We start from the raw sequence: 24,282 nt of genomic DNA on the forward strand, positions 1-24,282 counted from the left end.
CTTCCTACTCCTTCCCGCTTATCTCTTCCTGAACCACAACTCTTCTCTGCTGGGACTGAGATTTTCACATCAGCATTTACTAATCCCTGCAGCTGGTTGAAATGCTTAATTTTTCATTTGCTCTTTCCATACACTTAGTTGTTCAGTGCTGGTTGGGGAAACCAAATTCCAGCTGCCTCTCCCTGCAAGGAATGCATCTCACCTCTCCTTGCCTGCGGTCTCTGAGCAGCCTCACCCCGCAAAGTAACGCTTGTTCCTATTGCTGCATGGGGAAAAGTTAAATGACAGGCTTTACTGTAGTGAGATCCAGCATGTGGGATGACCTTTACAATGGGAATACGTGGGAAATCTTCATTTAAATCTGTGAAGCATGACTTTTGCAGTTCTTTGGGAATTCACGCCAGCTGAAATCTCACGGGGTGTGTTGAGCACTAGATGAGGCTTCTTGCAGAGCTGGCAATGGTTAACGTGGAGCTTGGACCAGGAGCTTGTGGAGGGTGAGCTCTGTGGGGCAAGGCCTGCCCTTGCCCTCCTGTTTGTACTGAATGAACACAGTGAGCCTCTATTCTTGGCTGGCACAATTAGGTTCTATGGCAATATGAGTAATTAATAATAAAATGGGGCCTCTTCTGTGGATGGGCTGTTAGAAATAATTTCCTTCTGCCAGTTGCTTCTCTAGAATGTGGTTTTGAACTTTGAGATCCTGAAAGAGATAATCGAAACACAAGCAGCTGTCACAAACCTTTAGCTCTGTTTGTGTAGGCAGTGGTGGAAAATCCCAAAACAAAATTGTTGGATGGTTCACTGGTTTGTGCATCTTTTGTTGTAACATCAAGCTCTTATGCAATGGACCCCTGTTTGATTAAAGACTCTTCACTAAAAGTGGGTTTCAACTGTCCAGATTTTTAATCAGGTGAAAAGAAGCAGAGCAAGCTACTGATCTCCTGGTTGCTCTTCACCCAGTTCATGTATGGCACATACAGAATCAGCTGTGCTGTGCTGGATCAGGGCGATCCAGCTGCTGCAGCTGCAAGAAGTAGGCTCTTGTTTCCAGATGTGGTGTATGAGATGGTGGTGGATCTGAACCCTGGGGTAAAAGGTGGGATAAAGCATTTGGTTGCTTTGTCACATCACAGTCCTTCAACAGCTGTTCCTCGTCCCCTTGGCAGCAGGGTGGCATCTGGCCATGGAGATGGGCTTCTGAGTGGTGGGAGCACAGTGCCAGGAACAGCGTGACATGGGCCCTCCTGTCCACATGGCTCATCGAGGTCTGAAGGCTCCTCCTGTCCATCTTCTTCCCCAGATGTCAAGGAAGCTGAACTATAGAGGCCTTCAGAGACTTCTTCCACAAATCTCTTTTTTATCCTTTGCCAGATGTCTGCCAAAAAAGATGGTAATGACTCTGAAATTTAAATTTAGGTATCCAAGGTGTACGTGATTCCTCCAATTTTTTTACTAAGACTAGTAAGAACCTTCTTCCTGCAATGAGCACAAACCTGACATTTTCAGGAAGCTGACAGCTGGTGCCATGATGGTGAAGATGACTGACTGAGAATGTCACATCGTGATTCAGGGGTTTAGAGTAGTGGGCTCCCAGTAAGCAATGCAAGAATGCAACTATCCTTGGTAGGTTGTATCTAACGAGGAGTGTATTCGTCCCTGAACTGTTCTTTTCAATCCATGTTCTATTTCTACTCTGGTAACCATAGTAATTACACTAGAATTTTGTGTTTTAACATATTCATGCCCAAAATCTCTTCTGGCGGCCAGTTTATTTTTATAAAGATCATGTCGTGGCCTGCAGCCAAAAGCACTGGTGCTAATCCAGAATGCAAGGTATGCAGAGCCAGTTACAGTGAATATTTTTTCAGGTTTTTTTTTTTAATAAAAATATTGGACTCCGTGACAGCACTGTGAGTTATGATCTGAATTCTCTGCTGCAGCACCTCTCCTGAAATCAACAGAATTATGCTGGCAAAGAACTTGGTTCTTCATAGTGTCAAGTCACACAACTCTTGACAGTGACTTCATTATGGCATTCCCAGAACTGTAAGGTGTTTTGATGGGAGGACTTGGCAGCAGACTGGAAGCACTGGTGACTCAGTGCACAGTGCCCTGCCTTCTGAGTCAAAAATGAATCCTGGCAGTGTGGTTTGTAGTTTGGTTTTTGTGTTGCTTTTATGAAATTATTGCATATTGCTTTTTGAAAAGGAAAATCAATATTCTGCTGCTTTTTTTTGGGTAAAATTAATATCAAGGTAGCTACCCTCTGCTGTCTGTTTTTACAGAGTTGGTAGGAGAGATTAATCACCTTTGTAATCGATATCCTTCAGTCAAATTTGGTCAGAATTTGCCATCAGGATATTTCAAGTTACTCCATAGGAAACAGGGTAAAAGTTGCTCCTTGTTTGCCCTGGATAGCTAGGCCTAAATTGGTGCTCTGGGCTCAGCTCACCTTCCATGCTGAACTGCAGATGACCTCCAGAAGTCCTTTCCCCTTCAGCTACAGTGTGAATCTGAGTCTAAATAAAGGAGTTCTTAAAAGTGGCTTCAAAACTCACTGTTTACATGTGAAATCCATGGAAGATATTTGCTGCTCTGCTTGAATTCCCTGATCACATCCGTAAAGGGGAAATAAAGGAATGTAGAACAAGAGGTCAGATTTATAAAAGGAGCATCTCACCAGACAAGGCTGCACACTGGATTGTCCCCAGCAGAATTAACTTTTAATACCTGTGGAAGACCTCCTGAACTAGCTGGAGTTGGGATGGTGGTGTTAGATAAACACAGTAAATTCATTGGTTTTGTTCTTATGAACTCATTGTTAAAGGTTTGTTTAACCATATCTTTGATGAAGAATGCTGGGTGTGTTCTTTTTCCTCTTTATGCACTAAGAAGTGTAATCTAAATATGAAACTTGGGCGTATGCAGGCCTCCTATCCCACAGGAACAAACAGCATTAAGAGGGCAGATAGATACTCATGGAACAACAGGATCCCTAAAATGTACATGCTTCCCCCTGGGATACACAGGCTGTAATGCCATGGCTGTAAATCGAGTTGTTCTGTGAGGGCTGTGAACCACAACTACCAAGAGAGAAAACAGACAGTGTTGGTTCTCCTTCCCTCAATAAACAACAGTGAACAAACAGCAGCTCCCCTGTCCTCTCTGTCTCTATGCACATTGATTTATGGAAGTATATAAATGTCAGCAGGAACTGGAATGAGATGGCATCTCAAACAAATGTACAAATCTTACTCTTTGCGTAATCACTGTTGTATTTGTGGTCACAATAACTTTGGCCGTAATTTAGAAGTTAAACTTGCATCTGTAACTGACTGAAACAGTTAAATTAAGCTTAAAACAATTCAAAATAAATTGTGTTATTTCCTTTCAATTCCAGTGGAAGCCTTATTTCCCAGGCTGTATCAATTTTATCTACATATCTATGTCATTCAGAGTAGGTGGGTTTCTCCCTTCTTTGTAATAGCAGTACAAAGTGGTTTGAAAATATATGGGGTGGGGAAAAGGTTGCAGTAGGTATTAATTTCAAATTAAAATATTGTTTGTATCTTCTGCAACAGTTTTTGTTTGTTTTGTTTCAGCCATAATAATGTAACACATTTTCAGAATATTTCTCCTGTCTTTAAATATTTTTAGAGACTTGTGAATGAAAGTGAACTGCATTGCAAGACTGTTTTCTATGATAGTCTTCATGAGATGTGCAGGTATTCATGCTCTGTAATGGATGCAACAGAGGACAAGAAGGCAGCAAAAAAACAGCTATAATTTACAGCTGGTGAACTGTGCTGCCTCTGTCAGCATCAAAAAAAGCTGGTTTGTTTTGTATCTGAAGTTCTCGTCCAGAATAATCTAATCAGTTATGGGCTTTGTAATATTGACATTTTAGTGAAGCATTGCTCTGTAAATATTGCATTTCTGCGTTGTGCTGCATACCTGTAGTAATTACCATGGCTTAAAGAAGTCTGGTTCATAATTTATGAATGACACAGACGTTCCCACAAGTCGTGAGTGATAACATCTTTGATTAGAGCTGTACACAGGCACGAAGAAGCTCATTTTGAATTCACAGGGATTCAGTACTGAGTAAGGTGACAGTTTTAGTGCCAAGCATGCCATGAGATGGGGGAATTTGTGTACATGGGTGTATGAAATCTGGCAGTGGCTTCTGCTGCATTGCTGGATGCCTTACTGGAGGTGAAGCCATTTGTGTGCTGTTGGGGCTGGGTCCCCCATCTTCTGTGTGCAGGAGTAACTAAAGAGATGCTAAATTTTGACAGCATTCTTTCCAGGGAGAGCACCTCAGGATAAGAGGCTGGTTTGCAGTGTTTGAAGAAAACCAGGCTGACCCAGTTTTTCTGCACATTTGGCATTTACAGGAATGAATTTACAGCAATTCAAAGAGACCAGGTAGTCTCACTCTCCCTGAAGTCCCACCATGAGAGCACAGGAATAACTAAGCCTGCAGTCATACACATTATTCCTGCTGTTGTTGTACCAAAATAAGGGATTGCTGCCTTTACTTACTGACCCTTACCTATGGAGGTCTTCCTCATTGCCCACTGGTGATTGCTCTTTAATGCAATTCTGGAAAAAGCATGTGAGAAGGAAAGTCTCCAGTCCTTGGCTACAAATTTTTAGTAATATTGTGTATTGTGTGGAAAAGAGATATGTAGGGGGGATATATATATTTTTTTTTCCATGGCTTAGCAACAGGATCAGCTACAAAATAAAATAGGCTATAAAGGAGAAGGGAAAGGAGGTAGGTCTCGAGGGGCAGAGATGTCCTGTGGTTACAACAGAGAAGTCATGGGGATTCTGATTAAAAACCTACAGGCTGATCCTGAGTAATATTCAAGGAACTATTTCCCTGCCTTAGTTTTCATACCGAAGTTGGTAAGTACTGCTTTGATCTCTGTGTTTCCAGTGCTATGCAAAGTACAGAGCAGCTGGGTTTGAAAGCTTCAGGCAGTCTGTCTGCTTCAGCTGTGTGTCCCTGAAGGCTAGGCCAGCTCAATAAGGGCCAGCTGACAGCACAGGAGCTGTGATTAAGCTTTGGCTCAGGGTCTGCTGTGCTTATTCTGAAGGTTTTTGATGCTTCAGGGAGGTTGAAACAAGTAAATAAACAATCCTGGTGTGTTTGCAGTAAAGAGATGAGGTAGATAGACTGTGTCCCCAGCTGCCTGCTCTGCTCCTCTGCTTCACTTCTTGCTCCCCAGGCTGAAGTGATGCTGCCATGGCAGGGAGCAGCACTCCTGAGCACTGGCTCTTGCTGCAGGTGAAAATGGGTTCACACTAATGCAGGGAGCTGTAAATTTTGCTGTCTGAGGGGGAGGGCTCTTTGGGGCTTTTCAGAAGGTTCTGTTGTTGAACTCTGCCTGTCCTATAAAGACCTATTTCCCTGTTGGAGAAGAAGGGAGTGCACCCAAGGAGAATGGGGTCTGGCCTTTGCTTGCAGATGGGAGAGTGTCAGAGCAGCAGGGGTTCAGCTGTGTTGGGTTATCTGGAGAGTCTCTTTAGGGCTATGAGTCCTGCTTACCTTGGGAGAAAATTTTGTATTTTTATCAGTGTGTATTTACTTGGTTTTGTGTTGTTTCCAGTGTAGTCAGAAATACTGGCTGTGGAAGCTGCCTAGTCATGCATAGCCCTTCTCTTTGCTATGCTGTGTGTCTGTCTTGACTGTATAAAATGTGCTGCTTCTGCTGGTGCTTCCTGAAAGACATCAGAATATTTGCAGCCCTGGTTAGGTAAGTAAGGTCTTAAATAATGCTATTGCTTTTGTTCTACATCTTTAGCAGCTCAGTTGTGGAAATACATCTTGGGGTGGTAACTGAGCTTCTGGAATTCTTTTTTACTGAGGTTGTGTGGGAAGGGGTGAACTCTGTGACTTTGCTATCTGTTGGCAAGTAGTTGGGAATAGTATTTAGCGAAGTCTTGGTTTTTTTTTTTTCTTGTTAGCTCTCCCATAAGATTCTAAGCATAGAATGCTAAAATGTCAAAATTTTTATCTTCCTTTCTGAGGGGAAGGAAAGTAGCAGTGGAAGAGAAGACTTGGTAATTTCAGCACAAAGCTATGCTGGTATTTTGACTGCAGTTTGAGTTGATCCCCTGGGCTAACCAAGTGTCAGATATGTGATAGAATTGAAAGAGAGATTGACTTTCCTGCTTGTTAGCTGACAATTTAGTGATGTTTCTGTGTCAGGCAATACATGAATGTGAACATTTGTAGCCTGCTCTACAAGGGTGAGTGTATGAAACTGAGTATTTTGATGGCATTTCCTTTCCCTACTGCATTCTCCTGCCTTAATCTGATAAATGAGGCTTCTGTTTTCTGTAAGGTGCTGGATGAGCTGGTCAAAGGACTTGAGTTCAGTGTTAAGGGTTTTGTGTTGTGTACCTCCCCTTGGCTGAAGAAGTTGCTGGATGCAGCTTTCAGTTCATCACGGATGCTCTTCAAAGAAATTTTATCTGATAGCTCAGGATGCAGAGTTGTTGAGCTTTTGACAGGGTACCCTTCCTTCTTGGACCAGGGTAAGAGAGCAGAGGGGGCTGCTGTTCTGCTAAGTTCTTTATTTCATAGTCTCACAGCTTTCTTGAAGGCAGAGTTCAAAGGGGGTTACATGATAAAGCCAAGCAGCAACAGCAGCAGCAGGTAAAACCAGCTTCTTCTATATGTTCTATATGCTCCATATATATTTTTTTTCTTACAGAAGTGTGGATTATATTTGTTAACTGACCAAGAAGATTAACACATGATTCTAGTTTTCTTTTCTGAACCTATCCTGGTCTAATTCTAACAGCTGTAAGCCTTATACAAGTGTTACATAGGTATCACACAGATTTGCATATACAGTTTCTATCAGCTCATTGTTTATGTGAACACCCTATCTAAAAAATGTGAATAGTATAATTCTATCTATATTTTGTCTAAAGTAAAGAATTCTGTGAGAAGGTAACACTGCTGCAGTAAAACTGTGTTTAAGGTCTCTGCTGCAGCTTTTTAATGTTTAAGGCACTTAGCATATTTCTACTAAAAGTTAAAAATCTATATTTCTATTTCACTTTGGTGTGGCTTCATGTATCTCAGCTTATCTAAAGGTTTTAATTCAACCCCTGTGCTTTGTCTTCCCTCTGGGCCTGAGTCCAGAGGAGCTTTCACTCCAACACGAAGTTGGTTACAGACATAAAGTAGCCTTGTTTTTAGGTCTCAAGTTTTCTGTTCCTTTTGTTTCTGCTGACATGTATCTATTAAATATGTAAGGTTTGCCTTAAGGATAGCACAGGCTGTTAAGTTCATTATGATTTCTGTGAAGGAAAACATTTGTAAGAAAGCTTACCAATATTTAGGGTCATCACTGAGCAGCAAACTTCTGTGCTAGTGGCTCTGATTAAATGGAAATTTTGCTGAAAATAATGGTTTTCTGCAGTCACATTAACAAATATTTTTTTATTAAAACAATTCTTGATAAGATAGGGCATTCCTAGTAGAAATTATACTGCCAGGTTATGGCTTTGTTTTATTTTCCTTTAATTAGACCTGTGTTTTAGATGAATCTATAGTGAAGCTTGAAATTCTAGTCTTGTCCTTACTACTTGCCTGGATGGATCAAACTGCTGATAGAAACCTAAAATGCAATTGTTGTTCCAAATTATTGTTTAGGTTTAAATGTCAGAGGGTGCTATGAATTAAGTGTGAATTCATACTGGTTTAATTTCGATTGTAGAAGGTTTTTCTGAACACCAGCTAGCAGGTAATTTTTTCTAATCTCTGGCTTGACAGTAATTCAGCATTGTTTACTGCACTGTCTGAATTTTTTTCTGCCTTACAAAAGATGAGAGGAGAGTTTGCCTGCTCTGTGTCAGCTTATCATCTTGTCATTCTTTTCAAGCTCCAAATGTATTTTCAAGGACTCAAAGAAAAGTGTGGATTGTGTGTGTGAGATTGCCTGGTTGTTGTGTTTTGGTTGTGTTGTGTTTGGTTTTTTTCCCCCTTTTTTTCCTTAATTGTAGCTATATCCCAAAATTCAGGGACTGGAATTAAAGAGCATGGGTACAGAAATGTGCCCTCAAAAGCAGAGAACTGGTAACAGAATTGGGCTTAATGGATAACTGTAATTTTCATGTTTCAAACCTTACTTCATTTAACTTCCTCTGACCAAAGAGAGACCTCTAGCATGCTCTTCTTCAAACCTGTAACACCCTGTATCTGTCCTTTGAAATGATCTCTAAGGATCATATAAAATGTGCTTCTGGCGTAGTTTTAAATCACAAATAATCACTGATGCATGTGTGCTATCTGTCTTTTCTTCCTGCTGTGGCACTTGAGTCTCTCTAATTTCTTGTTCTGTAGTGGCTTTATCCTCTATTTCCAATTACAAAGATTTTCTTTCTTGAGTGTCTGGAGTAAATCTCTGGAAAACTGCATCATGCACAGCTGTTTAGATTTTCCAAAATATTTCTTTGCCTTGTATTCAGTGACTATTTAAATGACAAATAAATTAATGGGTTTGTTTTACAAGAGGAAACATTCCTTCACTAGCTATTTTTACATATGTAAAGCGATATTTAAATTTTTGTGTTAGTCTTCACAGCTCTTACTGCAATGAGTTACCAATTCATGCTTTTGTCTTTAATAGTGTTACATCCTGTCATGGAAGCTTCTATTAATCTTGCTCACCTTCTCCCACCCAAATGTTGAATAGCTTTTGGGGCTGCCCCCTTACCTAATGGAGGTAGAGGGATGGACAGGCAGTTGGACTGCAAGAGGTCACCTATGGAAGTGCTTCTGCTGTGAGGAGCTACTGACTTGTTTAGGGTGGGCAGCAAACTTTCAGATGACTTCATATTGGGGAAGATAAATCCCATCTGAAGTACTTCCAGCTGCACCATTCAGATTTGCTGTGGGCTGGATGAACAAATTCATGGAGTGCAAGGGTTAAAAAGTGCTTAGGGCTTGTGTAGTCTGACCTTGGGAGTAAGAGCTGGAGTATAACTCTCCTTTAGCTTTTTGCTGAACCCTATGGTTTGCATTTGTTTTGTGGGCATCTTCTGAAAAGGCATCCAGGCTGGATGTGAAGAAATTAAAAGGCAGACTTGACTGCTTTTTTTGGCAATTAATTTTTGTGGTTAACTCCCTCTGATTAAAAACTCTGTACCTAATCTCAGATTTCAATGTGTTTGGTTTTAAATTTAAATTCTAGCTGAAAAATTCCTTTTTATATGCTTTTCTTTGCTTGAATAAAAAGCGTCAAGGACACTTAAATTTCTGCCGGAGGTGATTTTCTTCTTTCCTTTTTATTAGCTGGGTGACATGACTACAACATCTATCAGCTTTCATCTCCTAAATAGAGTGAGCTCCTTACCCTCAATGCTGAGTTTTCATATAACCTTGAGACAGAGTTGTAATTCTCTGCATCATCTCCTGATTTTTGGTGTCCTTTTTAAGTGAGTTATTGGAACTCTTGGTTAATCCTACATCTGTGTAGCTAATACCTTACTTGGGGAGAAAAATTGCATTCTTGCTTCCTAATTCCTCTCTATACATCTGAGGATTATGCTTGCTCTTTCCTGACAAAGAATCATAGAGAGACTTGTTCTGACTTGCTCATCCTCTACTATGTCTCATTTCTCTTCAGAGCTTTTGGAGCTGCCAACATTATTCATAAAAATACCAAATAGTGACAGACCTGTGCTTTGTTAATTAGGAACAGTCTCTGCAGTCTGTAGTCTTTAGGAAGTGGTGGTGAAAGTTTAATGAAAAAGCATGTTTGACCCTGTGTTTCATCTCTTGTATATCATCTGCCTGCAGTTACACAATTTTCCCTGGATAATACTGTAAAATTGAGGAAAAATGAATATATTTTTTGATAGCTAATTTTCCAAGATTTTTATATTGCTCTTTAAAAGAATGAATTACAAAAAAACCCCTGCTTCATATCTTTGAGATATAATAGTATGAATCTTGTAGTAAAATCTATCAAAGAGCAGCATGAAAAATACTGATTCATATCTTCATTCTTTGTTATTGCATGGCTGCAGATAAGGATTTTTAGGTTTTTTTTTTTAATAGTACTGTAAAAAGGTTGTATGTTGTAGAGAATTCTGAGGTTGCAGAGTTTCTTTTATAAAGGTACACAATGAATTAAAAAAAAACCAACAACAAACAAACCAACCCTGTAACCCCCCCAAAACAGTGGTGTACTTATCTACACAATTATATCACTGACAGTGTATCACTCCAAGTTAATTAAGTAAGCTAAGAGGGAAACAGCTTTTTGGGCACTAATGTACTGCTTAACCAAATCCCCTTTAAGATGGGGGTGGTGGTGTGTTCATATAATGTGTTTGAATGTCGGTCTAAAATAATGAATATTAACTGGGGCTGCTTGGAGAGAAGAATTCAATTTTGGGAATGCCAAATCTTAAATCAGGACAAATCTGAGCTTTCTGAGCAACTAAGTTGATTTAGGCTGGGGGGGGGGGGGGGAGGGGTGGGTGAGAAAAAAGAGAAAATGTGTCAAATGAGCCAATGCCATCATGGTTTCATCACTCCCAGGTGATCTGAAAGGTCTGGAGTCCTGTACTTCAAAATTAAGCAAAGTGCCAATGCTATCCTCTTTTGTTTTCTTTGTTTTGTTTGTGTTGTTTGTTTGTTTTGTATTGTTTTTGTGGTTTTTCTGGGGGTGAGAATCACTGTTTACAGAAGAGAAGCGATGGGCTGAGGGTTGAAAGAAGTTCTGGCAGCTATTTAATGAGCAGCTTTGTGAACAGCAGATGTCTCAGTGCTCTTAAAATGCAAAATAATTTTTCTTTGGAACTGTATCTGTTTCAAATCAAACCTGCCAAGTTAAAAATGATGGTAATTGAATCACAATTTCCTAAGCAGCCATTTTTTTGTTGTTCTGAGAAGAAATGAACCAGAGCAAGACTTGCATCGTATTCTCACTGAACTCCTTCAGTGCAATATAACTTTTCAGTTTCCTCTAATTTTACCCCCAGCCAGCTTGGGTACTTCAAATTAATGGTTATGGTACCTAGGGTGATTGTCAGGGTGCTACCAGAGCGTGAGCAGCACCTCACTGGTCTAAACACTGTGCAGGCACAGAACTGGGAGATGATTCTTGTCCTTGAAATCATAGAATGGTTTGGGTTGGGACTGTAAAGATCCTGCCGTTCCAAGTCCCACTGGATCAGGTTGTTTAAAGCCCCTTTCAGCCTGGCCTTGAACACTTCCAGGGATGGGGCAGCCACAGCTTCTCTGGGCAACCTGTGCCAGACCCTCACCACCCTCACAGGAAAGAATTTCTTCCTAACATCCAATCCAAACCTACCTTCAGTTGAAAGCAGTCAAGCCTTTGTCTGTCACTCCCTGCCCTTGTGAAATGTCCCTCTCCAGCTCTCCTGCAGCCCCTTTAGGCACTGGAAGGTGCCCTAATACCTCCCGAGACCTTCTCTTCTCCAGGTTGAACAACCCCAACTCTCTCAGCCTGTGTACATAGCATAGGTGCTCCAGCCCCTGATCATCTTTGTGGTCTCTTCTGGATTTGCTCCAGCAGGTCCACATTTTTCTTAGGTTGGGGGCCCCAGAGCTGGATGCAGTGTCCCAGGTGGGGCCTCACCAGGGTGGCTCTTCAGTCTGTGAACCAATGGTGAAACTGTTAATGTAATGAGACTCAGGGTTTTTTTGTATGAAAACAGTTAAATTTTGTTGAAACAGTTTTTGTGATGTTGGATAAACTGTAAGCTGAGAGGAATCTCACTTAAAGAGAAAAATGCGCTTTCATTTGGAAACAAATTCAAGTATACATTTGACTTTAGCAGCAGAATAAATATATTTTTACAGGCAAGCACACAGGTATTGGGGTTGGAATTCTGTGAAAAACCTTTTTCAAACTGATACTTTTGTTGCAGTGCCACTACTTAACCCCTCACCAGCGTCGCTTACCCTAGTCATACTATTTTCTCCCAAGAAGTGACTGGAGGGCTGCAGAGTCACCTGTCCTTGCAGATCATCAGAAAGTATCAGTTATCACAGGAATTTCATCTGTCCTATTTCACAAAAGTTTGTCAGGAGAGGAGTGTGTGAGTTTGATACTTAGAAAACTTACAAATAAAAAAATTGTGCTGTGCAATCTGACATAGAAGGAAGAAAGAGAGGAAGAATCTTCCATAAGTTTAAAATGAAATTTTTAGGGTAAAAGGCTTGTGGCCATCATTAGTAAGGGTGTAAGTGTACTTGGAGAAGGGGACAACAAGCTCAGTCTTCATGGAATTCCCATTCAGATATAATGAAGGCATAACAACTCCACTGTGCTTTCTGTCAAGGGACTGCACAGCTGGAAAGGAATGATAGGAATAATTTAGCTCAGATTCCAGGGGAATTTTCCTGTAAGGAGTTTGGGATGGAAAAATTAATTGGAAAGTGCCAAGAGCCCTTTGGGAAGATCTTTTCTAAGTGACTGTTTGCACAGGAGCAATTGCTTCCCTGCCAGAGTTGCAGAAGGGGGTAGAAGCAGAAATAAATCTCTGTAGTTTATGAACCCCTGGTTGTTGTTTAACCCTTTGAGTACTGGTAGCTGTATACTGGGATAGCTCAGGGTAGGATGCTGGCTGGCAGCTGCCACACCAAACCTTTTACTTGTGAGGGGATGTGCCAAGTGGAATGGACTGTGATGTCCTCCCTGTCCATTTTGGATTATAATCCCCTAAGTGCAGGTGCTGTTGGGCTGTCTGGGTGTCACTTCCGTAGTGCATCACTCGTGCAAGGTAAGATGTGGCCTCTCCCTGAAACTGCCTTTTTTGGGCACACATGGCCAGGCTCTGGAGCTGCTGACCCTTCTGTTAGAACACCAGATTCAATTCAAATATCACCTTTTTTTTAGTGTTACAGGGTTTTTTGTCTCCAACTCGTTGCAGACAATGCAACCCACTAGATTTATATGCAGGTGCAATTTAGCCTGTGAGTCTAAAGATAACTGCCTAATTTGTTAACACACAGTATGGAAATCCTGGTATGTTTTGAGCTCTGTAGCTAATGAGCTTTGCAATCAGAACGTAATTTAAATCACATAAATCTGTTGTCTTGTGGGATTTTTTTGTTTGGTTGTTTTTTTTAAGCCTGGCATTCAAATCTGTCATTAAATTAAACATAGCATGTTAACCAGAACGCTGCTCTGGATAGCCTGTAAATGGTTATTTTGCTAAAACAAGATGAAATATTGCAGTTGTTTTGCTTCAGCAAGGATGTAAAGAGTCGAACTGGAAACGGATTAGTTACTAGTTTCTGGTATGATGTGTTGTTGATGAGTTAGAAATTCAAGAACTGCTGTTTCTCTGCATTTTGGTTGCTTACTGATGTCCTGGAGGTTAAATGTAGGTGACCCAGGGTACACGTTGTTGCATCAGTAGTTCATGTGTCTGCTGTTTCTAAAATATCTTTTATAGGTGAGTGCTGCATGCATACATTAATAAAAAAAATTGTGTTGAGTGGAAAAATACTCTTCTTGTGTGTGGGTTTTGGTGAAGCAGTTTGATGTACAACAAAGCTTCAAAGGATTTCACTGGCCACGCAAACAGGAGACACTGATATGTTTGTAACTCCTTTGTTGTGACAAACAAGAGGTGCATTAGCTTCTTAAATTGAGATTATCTCAAATGAAAGTAGCACATTTGCTGTTTTTGTTTGGTTCAGCTGCAGCAAAAGGGGGTTTCACCCTGGCTGGTTTAAAACATCAGAATATTTTAATTTGGTTTTTATTTTGGGGGTTAGAATGGTTTGCCAGTACTAACAAGCAGCTTTCTGTAGTGCTCTTAAAATAACATGGTTATTTCAATGATTAATAGCATTGCACAGTCTGCTAGAGTGATAACACTGGACCACATGATTATATTTTTTCTTCTGCAGTTTCAATGTTTTTGTTTATAATTTTTTCTTTTAATTTTCTTTTTATGGAGACATATTTTGCTTATTAAGCAATCCACTATGCAGTTAAGTACAGAACTTGATTATTTGCTACGTTTGCATCAGCAAGGCTGATGTTGCTATTACTTATTAGGCAAAGCTACTGTGAGCTTATTCTTGATACCCTGCTTTGACAAAATGTATTTGGTAGCATTGCCAAAACATCCACAAAGAACTGCAAGCTCTTGTAGGAAGTTCTGTTGGGACTGTTTATCTGCTTAAAGGTAGGCTTTCATTTAAATCCATGATGAATGTACTTGAGGCAGAATATAAGCAGTTATGAAAATAAAGTATTAAAGCAACTGCAGGCCAAATTATCTACTGTAAGTTAATAAAGAAGAGTCTGCAGAGCAATTGAAGGCTTTTGGTACTGTGAAAGGAGAGAACCACAAAAGGTGTGATGGTGGTGACAGCATCTAAATTAGCAGGTTTGTACATAGCTTCTGACCTTTCCTTCTTCAGCCTTTGGCCAAACTCAAAGAATTTTAGCTCATGAGGACCATGTCATTGTCATTTAGGTGAGAGTATTTGTCAGTACCAGAAAAGACTCAGGTCTGAGGCTGTGCAGTGACTCTGTTTTGAAGAGTGGTGTGAATTGAGTCAAGTGGAAGATAACAGGACGGAATGATAAATGCTTTAACTAGTTCATAGTTTTTGTTGGGTTTTTTTCTTCAGTCAAGACAGATGTTAAAGATGCTCTTTTCTGTGTGTGTGTGTGATATTGTATCATTTTTATGCTGGAAGTTCTCATGCATCCAGGCAGAGGAAATGGCTCCTAATGAGTAAGTCTCCAGTCAGACACTTAATGGATCATAATGGGAATTGAGTGCTTCAGATTTCTTATGGAGAAGACAGAATCTCTAACAGCTGTTCTTTGAAATGGAGTTTTTCTTTCCAGCGAGATATGGAAGAGATGAGGAAAAGAGTATGTGGAATCAATCCCTGCCAGTTAAATCTCATCTCTTACTGTAGTTTATTCTGCATTGGACACCTTTAAATGGAGGGTTTATTTCTCCAGCATAGCTGCGCTCTTCCATTTTCCACTCTTCCATTTTCTCCCCAGGACTGTTTCTCACTCCCACCTCCTCTGTGAAATCACACCCCTTTCTCTCTGTGGTCATGCAAATGATACAGGAGGGATAAGTCAGGAGGAATGCCTGAATTCGGGGGAGATGAGGGAACAAATCTGCTTACAGCTCCTTCAGTCAAGCAGCAGATGGCTGTGTGATGCCTGAGCCAGGGGTTCTGTGTATCTGCATGAGGCTACAGAAATGGAGGAAGGTAAAGCAGTCATGGCAGCCTACCCTGTCTGTAGGTTTTCTATTTCTGAGTTTCCTACATAATTAACTAGCTCTGCCTGGATCTCTTTGCTCATCATCCAAATGGCTGATTTCCTGAAAATGCTTCCAGTTTGATTCCAGCCACCTCCAGCTCTCTTGCTTGGATGTTTCTGGAGAAGAGCCCTACCCTAAGCAAGCACTTCAGAATTAACAAGAGTGGTGGTGGCAGCTTCCTGCTGGCACTGGAGCCTTCAGTGATGACTCCTTGCTTCCTGCACTTTCAGCAGGGCTTTGCCAGACAAAGGGATGACTCCATAACGCTGCAAACCAGAACCAAGTTTTAGTCTGGAATAGTGCAGTTGCTCTGGTCCTGTGATGCCAGTGGAGCCAGAAGCAGGGTTACATTAAGGAACAAAAGCAGCTTCTATCTGATGGCAGCAGCTTGTTCCATGAAGCACATGCCTCCCATTTCTTTTGCAGACCGGCTTGTGGGAAGATGGAGAATTCAGCAAGAACTGCCTTGCTTCTAGTTTACCAAAAAGTATTTGTGTATCCAGTTGTTTAAGCCATTTAGACTCAATCTGGTGAATGAGTTGCTTAAAGGATGATGATTAATGTATGCAAACCACATTGTCCAGCTGAAACTTGTTTACCACACTAAAATGTCAACATTATTATCTGCTGCTATCTTGAAGTGTTAGTATTTCTGTCTCCAGACAATGCAGCATTGCTGGAATACCAATGAGGCAGATGCAGTGAGGAGTCAGAACTTCTGAAGCTCATAAGTCCTTATATAAATCCATGTATAAGATTCACTTCATACCTGTCATTTTGGGAAATAATGAGATTTTTGTGCATGTTTCTCAAAATACATTATTTTCTCTTCACTATTTCAAGTGTCTTTATCCACATAAGAAGGGATAAAAAAACCTTATGAAACTTGTAATTAGTTCTTAGGTAATAGATATTAGGATGTGACTTATGACTGACAAGTGGGAAAATAACCTGTTTGTTTAAAATTATGGGTACTACCAAAAGTGTTTAGAGTCTTAAGTGGTGGTGTTGTCTGCAGAAATCTGATTTGTTGTGGTGTGCAACAAGCCAATGATTACATGCTTGAGAGAAGCGTGGATTATTTATTTCAGAGTTGTGCAATCCAAGGTGCTTGCTCGAATTCCACAAATCAAGCACATCAGCTATCAAAATGTTTTACTACTTACACATTTTAGCAAGGAAAGAATACTAGTAAATAAGAGAACTATGTAACTTGTAGCCTAAGAACACTAACTCCTGTCTTCTGTTGGTTAATTATTCTCTTGCTTCTCATGCTAATTCGTCCACATGCCAAGTCTTTCAATCCTCTTGGGTTGGTCGTCCTGATCTCCCCCTGCTGGAAATACCTTTTACCCAGCTGGAGCTGATTTCAGCACAGTTGCTCAGTTGGGTTTATCAATTTCTTCCTTATCTTGAGAGTTCTGCCTGAAGACTTTGTGGCCCATAAATTCTGCATTCCCTGTGTTTGCTATCAGTGGTCATCCTTCTTCCCGAGGTTTGTTAACCTATCCCTAGGTCTGATTGAAGCATGTCAAGCCCTAAACTTTAACGAGGCAGTTCTTCCAACAACTAGTTTGTTTTTCTAACACATGGACATGACTTAGAGCTCACTTGTTAGCTGCTATTTCATGGATTAGATCTCCATTCTTGTTGATTAGGCTTGAAAGCATACAAAGATCAAACATCAAAGAACATCCTTTCTTAAGAAAATTTTTACATATTCCACATTTTGCAATAGTGGAGGGGTTTTTTTCCATTTATTACTTTTAAATTCACTCCTCACCCTGGTTTTAGTGACAAAACACTACCCTACTTAAGCTGGAGCTGTGAAGATACAGCCAAGATACCTGGGAGCAAAGGCTGCATGTTGTTTCCTAGCCTGGGTCTCTGCACTGAATCTACCTGAAGAGGCAGAGCTTCTTGCTTTTACCTCAATGCAAACAACGAATGCTTGTAGCAGGGGGGGTGATGTGTGCATTTGCTGCTCATTACCAAATAAGAGAGGCCAAGGGACAAATGTGCCAAGACCTAATGAGACAGATGCATGGGGAGTCAGAAGGATGAGCACCTTGAACTGATGGGAAATGGTATTTCTGGGTATCAATGCTTTTGGGAGGCTTGAAAGGGAAAGGGAGGGTAGAGAGGAAGCATCTTAATTATCTGGGCTTTTCTGTAGTTTGTTGTGTGGTAGTTCTGGCTCTTCCACAGTGCTGGATAATTTTCCAACACCTGCCATTCCAATAAGGAATTCTTTACTGTGTGGTATTTTAGGAGTATTTTAATCAATATCAGGAATTAATGGCTCATCCTCACTTCTGATTTATATCCTCTACAAAAGCCTGTTATACTAGATTGTTTGTTTGAATTCCAGTCACCCTCTAAGATGTTTTATTGTGTACCTGATCTAGGGGATAGATAATGATGGTTTGTGCCCACAGTTATTACCTGTATCTCTCAGGCTGATCTGGAGGTGAAAATCAAAGTTGTTTGGAAGTAACACGTGGTTGCTGCAGGAATTTTCTGCTAAGGATTTTGGAAAAAGAAAACCAGATGTTAATAGCTGAAGATTGAGCTGAAAAATTGAGCCCAATCTTATCCACAGTGTAGTTTTAAATCATCTTGGAGTTCTTTACAAGAACTGTAATTGTAAATTTACATACTCTAGTGCAAAAGGCTGTGTGAGATTTGGTCTTCTGCCTCCAAGTCCTGTCCTAGGGGCTGCAGGGTGAACCCCCTGCCTGCTGATAAGAACAACACTGGCAAAGGGAGAGAACAGTTAGAGGAAGCCTCAAAATCCCACAGACAGCTCAGCACTTGGGTTGTCTGGAAAATTCCAGATACTTGCACTGTGTGATCTCATCCTGAGCTGGGGTTTCCTTGTGTGTGTGGTACATGAGATGGGCCTGGTGCTGCAGAGGAGGTGCTGGAGTGTGGTTTGAGCTGCACAGCTGCTCCTGTAGCCCTCTTCAGTTCAGTCTGCTCCGTAGCAACCTCAGATGTGCCAAAATAAACCCTGCTGAACTCAGCAGTTTTAAAGGCTCTGAGGGTCTCTTGTAAGGCTTGTTAGCTCAAAGAGGATTCTTGATTGCTTAGTGCTTTTAGTGCCTTTGTGCTCTTAGCCTGCAAGCCTCACTGAAAGGACAGAGAGGAGGGAACATACAGCTCAGGCAGGGAATTAATTTTAGAAAATGCATCTTTCAGAATGCTGGCTGTCAGGGAAACCTCTGCCTTTTGGAAATATTTCTTAGAAGTCTCCAGGAGTTGCCACTTTAAGATGTTTCCAAGGTTTCCACTGTAATTGTGTTCTGTCCATAGTTAAGCCTCAGCTTTTGCAGGACAGGTTTGCTCTTGGGCGCTTCCATGGTCATTTTAGACAAGAATCAGCATGTCTGAAATTTGGTATTGTTCTATGCAGTAAGGAGAGTTCTGGGCTTAAGTGCTCAGAAAACGTCGTTTGGTTTAAACATAAAGATTTAATGATCCTTCTTAGATGTAATATTGTTGTTTTATTCTCCCTGCCAGCCTCTATCTATCTTTTGATAATTCATAATGAAACATGGAATGCTTTATAGCTTAATATTTTTAAAGAGTATCTAGCATCATAAGAGCTTGTGTTACAGTGATCCAGCTAGTAACAATTAATTGTCCTGAGCTTCCTCCCAGCTCCCTCTTCCCAATGGCCTGAGACCCTGAGCCTTTTAAAAACTCATTTATGGCTCCTTCTTCCATTATTCTTAATATAATATACCTTTGCAAGGAGTAAATTGGTGCTGTTGTGGCTATAAAATAAACTGCTGAAACAATTTTTGAATTGGCTATTTTGTTTGATCTGCATTTGGCTTTTCTTGGATAAGAGAGGTTACCTTTCTGAACTGGAGAGTGTAATACCTGCCCATTGGAAAACAGAAAGGCAGGAACCTTAGGGATGGTGGGATTTAGTCTGCTGTCTAAATAGGAATATCTGCAATATTTGGGAGTTTGGATTTGAAGGTTTGATGTGCACTGGCATTTTAAACTAAAAGACAGAAATATTATGAGGAGTTAAGAGGGAGAATCTAATAAATACTAAATCTGAAGCATATTGGTGTGACTAATCCGTCCAAGATGTGCATATTTGGGTTATTATGGAGTGTCCTTTACAGCATTTGAAGGGCAGTAAATATTTGGAAACAATAATTAAAGCTTTATATTGTGATTTGGCGTACCTAATATAGTTCTAGTTGTGTGTTGACTTTTCCAAATGATCTACCTTCTGTGTTATCAGCCAAACAAACCCTTCCATGGCAAAATTTTCTCTGCTTCTTATTCTGTTTTCTTGAAAGTGGTTGTGTGGGTTGTTTTGGTTTTTTTTTTCCAGTTAAGATGGAATTGGGTAATTTTGTGTCAGTGATGATGGGCTTGGTCCAAACTGCCTAAGGTCTGATGGTTTACATGCAATGCAGATGTGTGTGGTAAGCCTAAATGCTTGTTTGGTGGATGTATGTCTTTGAGGCAGAATGGGAGCTTCCTAAGTTCATCAGGGAGAGCCTCCCACTGAGTCATGAGGTGCAGAAGGACCCTCTTGCTTTCTCAACACCTCCTCCTCACAGAGGAGTCTGGGTGCAGCTGGATCCAATCCTAGCCCCAGACTGAGTCAATGTTTATATCTGAAGAGTTATAGAGTATAATTGAACCTTTATGCAATTTTGTCCTGCAGGATTAAGGATGGCAAATCAAATATATAAATATAAATTATTTCAATTGACTATGATAATGATTAGACTAAAAGACATTAATCAGAATTGCAGAGCATCCTGCTATGGTATTGATTCACAGCAGGTGATGTGATCTGTTTGTGCATGGGTTCAGTTATTTATTTAAGAATTGTAATAAGCTGAAAGCAGCTTCATAGAATTCCTCTGATTTTTCAGGAAGTGTTGCAAAGAAATTGCTACTATGAAGATGATAAACTTCATAAGCAGTCTTAAAAACATAAGTAATTCCACAATGAGTGATGCATATGCTTCTGGCATTAGCCATGTGTGCACTCTATATCCTGATCACAGCAGTATTACTGGATTTGGAAGCTACAGAAAAGAGCTTATAACTTTTAGTAGGTTTTTAAAGTAATGGTTATGTTGGTAAGTCTGTAAGAAGTGAGGCGAGGAAGGAAATGTGATAACTCTTATTAGAGCAAAAGAACAAGCAGTGAAAAGTAAAGAAGCTTTCCAAGGCAAGGAAGATGCTTGTGTCATCTGGCAATATTTTGTAGTGCTCTGGCAAAATGAGGAGCTGTGCTGTACTCACTGTGCCTTCATGTGGTGTTGAATTTGTTGATATTAGCTGAAATCTGTATAATATTTAAAAATACGTGAATTTATTAAATTGCATTCATTTAATGAGGAAAATTAAATATGCTAATATACCTAGGAAGTTTTCAGAGTTTATTTAGACTTGTTGCACTTTTTATGATGTCTGTTGATGAATCAATATGATATACATTATGCTTAGACATGTAGTTAATTGGGGAACCCCCAGATTGGCCTGAATAGGGACTTCTTAAAATGGAATTCTAGGATCTAGGAAAAAACAATCTTGCTTACAAGTATTTAATAAAACCTGGGCAGAGAGAAAAGTGTAGTCCATTTTCTGTGTTGGTTTTTTTTCTTGTAGAGATGACAAGAAGAGATGTCTTAAAATTCCAGTGGTTCACATTTCTGCCACAAATACATGTAATTTGTGAAATTCAGAATTTGTCAATAGGTCTGTTCCTAGGCTTTCCAAGGGTATCCCAGCAACCTGCAAAAAAACTGTATACCTCAGGAAAAAAATGGCTTTATGTCAACACTGGAAGCACAACCAAGAGACTTTAACCCCTTTGTTTTTTTAAAAAAAACAAATTTCTGGTACTGTGCCTTCTTCCTCTGTGGAGAAGCAATCGGTGCAGCTGTAGCATGGCTGTTATACAGGTGCAGCTCATGCTTCCACATTTTAGGTAGAGCAGAAGCCCCTTGGAAAATGAGGTTCAAGCCTTTTACATCCTTTGTGTTTAACACATCATGTTAAATTTATTTGTCGCTGTTCTTTTGGCAGTGATAAATGGCTTATTGGATCAGAGGTCTGGGATAAATCAATAAGGAAACTTCTCCTTCAGTGTGCATGCATCTGCTGGTACCTGGAGGGATGTTACTGAGTATCAGAGATGAACTAAAGAACTCTCTAACAGCTGGCAATCTGCTGCTCTTATCTGATAAGCGCACAAGAGTCTTGGAGGAGTTTAAAAAAATTTAGTTTTAAGCAATTTAGTTACAGAGTAGATAAGTAACCACTTCATGTAACATCTATCCAAGGGTAAGACCTCTTGCATATATCTAAAAGCAGAGGTTTGGTATGGCTGTGGAGACTGGAAAGCTTCTCATCCAAACAATCACCTGTGTCAGCACCTCCCTCTGTGCTCAGTAGCATGAATAATTTAGTTCTTGGTTAATGTCAGTAAGAACTGTTTTCAAAGCTTCCTTTACATTAACTTTCTAGTCTTAATACTTGGGCTTCCCTCCTGCACCCCAAAATTACTTACATAGAGGTGATGTCTTTCTTTCACTGCAATGCCAGAGTTGTGGAGAAAAAGAAGTGCAGTGGCAGTGAAGGAAAGTCCACTCCCATCCCTATTCCCCCAAATTCTGATGGCAGTGCAGAGCTGTGGCTTCTTACAGCACCTTGACCTTGTCTGTCCCTTGCTACTCCGAGTGATGTGTGGAAGATGTGTTGCTGTATACTTTCAGGGTGGTTTTGTGTTGCTCACAACGATGGAATGCCACTATAATTTTTATGAAAGGTTCAGTGTAGGGTGTCATTGGGGGTTTAGGACTATCTGCTGCCAGGCAAAAGTAGGGATATTTAATCTCTTTCATGTTTGTGCTTCTCAATTTCCTGCTCTGACTTTCCAGAACATGGTTTATCTTTGCTTCTCAGAACAGCTCAGGGCTCTTGGAGCCAAAGCTCTCCTAAGTCAAGGGTGGCTGATGTGAAGGAAAGCTGGGGGATGGAGGGGCTCACTGGCACTGCTGTTGCTGGGGAAGTTTGCTTTTGGGTCAGCAGTGCTAGTGTTGCTGAGGGAAGGGGAAAAGAGGCAGAGAAGGTTATTTAGGAGCATGTCAGGGCTGAGTGATGCCAGTCCTATCCCTAAAGCAGCAGCCCTAGTAGCAGCAGGAGGGTGGTGACTTGTTGGTGAGTGTGATCATGAGTCCTTCTCCTTGTACCATGTGCATTGCACTGAAAATATATTCCCAGGCTTTTTGAAGTAGGAGGAAGTATTAAATTAAGGGGAATATATTAAAGCCAGCTTGTGTTACTCAAGTAAGGAGTGCCTGGTGACCTGCTTGTTGGGCACGGGAGTGATGGTGGGCATGACAATGTGTTTGGACAGGTTCCTAGGAAAGGAAGAGGAGGACTCAGTGGTCAAGAGATCTTGCCTGTATCCATGGTGCAGTGAATCCAGAGATTCTGGAAACAAAACTTAGGGAGTAACTCCTCAGCCCTGCTCTGTGTAGGTCCTCTTTTGTCCCTTATCAGTAACTAGGTAGGAAATGTGAGAAAAGAGACAACTCTTAGTTAAATAAATTAAAATAATTTATTGAAAACTGAAAAATTACAGAAATTAGAAAAATATAAAAATTTGGGATCCTATGGCTCGGTAGATGGTATGCCCCAGGAGCACAGGGATCTGAGATCTTCTGGCTGAGACAGCACTGGACCTCAGGTAGAGAAAAAGGACTTGCAGTGCTGGGCTGACTTTTAGCTGGTCCAAAAGTCAGGAAAAAAAATTATTAAAGGCTCCTTAATAGGAGTAAGGCTTTGAATGCCCAGCACTGACATCCACCACAGCTAGCCTGCAGAGAGAGAGAGGGCTTCTCGCTGGCTTGTTGTTTTATAGTGCCTTTGCTCCGCCCCAGTCTGCCCACAGCCCACCCCTTTGGTTTAAAGTGATTGGTGCTTTCCCTTTGACAGATCATCTCCATCCACCAATGGCTCATCCTTGTCAGAGGGGTGGTATCAGTTGAGATAAGGGTGCTAAAATGCCTTCATTAAATTTCAGGTTGCCATGGAGCTTGCCTACAGGGTAATGGCTATGGGGCTAAAAATAGCTGCTGGCTGTTAGAAACTGGGGTTTTTAGAGTTAGCCTTGGAACCAAAGTGCAAGTAAAAACACCTAGAAAAAGTATTAAAATACATCCAACACATCTTAAAACACTTGTAAAAGTATACAGTAAACACAGGAAAGATAAGTCTTAAGGTATACAGGTGGTTTGAAGTTTGAAAAGGGAGCATAAGTTGCGATTTTTAACTGGGAAGGGTGCAACTCTCTTAATAAACTACTTTGAACAATTGAAAACACTGATAATGGAACTTGATTTTTGTACCTGGGCTGATGGGTTAATTTTAGCATTCAATTTAAAAATATTTAACTCAAAATTAATTAATTAAAATACTTAATATGCAAAGACCAAGCACAAATAGGGATTTCATGTATGACAGGAAACAGAAGGGAAGAGGGGGATCCAATGAAGTGCTACTTAAACATGCACAGAGGAAAACAAAATCAAAACATTTTATATGTATTTCTGCATTAATCCCAGAAACCAAAGTACAGAAATGCAGAACTAAATGCTTATCTTTAAAAGAGGATATCAACATAATATGCATCTTAAATGTGGCAGGAGGGTGACAAATGCTGGGATAATGCAGTGTCAAAGTACAGAGAGAGCTGGAGTAGGCTGAGCTGGCAGAGACACTGTGCTGTATTTTAAAGCTTAAAGTCAAGTCAGATCAGTGGCCTGCTATAAGTAACAGAAAAATCCCAGTGAGTTTAGGCATAGAAAAGAACAAACATGGTAATAGGATTGTGTTATTGCCATCAGTGCTCTGAGGGAAGGTGGGAGAGACTGTAAAGGGCTGGGGTGCAACAGCTGTGTCATATTGGGATGGCAT

At 40.6% G+C, this 24,282-nt stretch overlaps 1 protein-coding gene across 17 annotated transcripts in view; it reads left to right on the forward strand.

Annotated features, from left to right (window-relative positions):
* BICD1 (BICD cargo adaptor 1) overlaps window positions 1–24,282 on the forward strand; it is a 171,356-nt gene that overhangs the window by 14,443 nt on the left and 132,631 nt on the right. For 2 of the 17 annotated variants that reach the window (XM_069003103.1, XM_069003098.1), the window contains exon 1: window positions 5,389–5,768. The exons of 10 other annotated variants lie outside the window; for them this stretch is intronic. The gene's annotated coding sequence lies outside the window, so the exon portion shown is untranslated. Of the gene's footprint in view, window positions 1–5,374; window positions 5,769–6,601; window positions 6,674–24,282 lie in introns of those variants that run through there. 5 more of the 17 variants (XM_069003102.1, XM_069003099.1, XM_069003101.1 and 2 more) reach the window with 5 other exon arrangements.

This window comes from Aphelocoma coerulescens, chromosome 1A, assembly GCF_041296385.1.
Source record: "Aphelocoma coerulescens isolate FSJ_1873_10779 chromosome 1A, UR_Acoe_1.0, whole genome shotgun sequence".
In the NCBI taxonomy this organism is placed as follows: domain Eukaryota; kingdom Metazoa; phylum Chordata; class Aves; order Passeriformes; family Corvidae; genus Aphelocoma; species Aphelocoma coerulescens.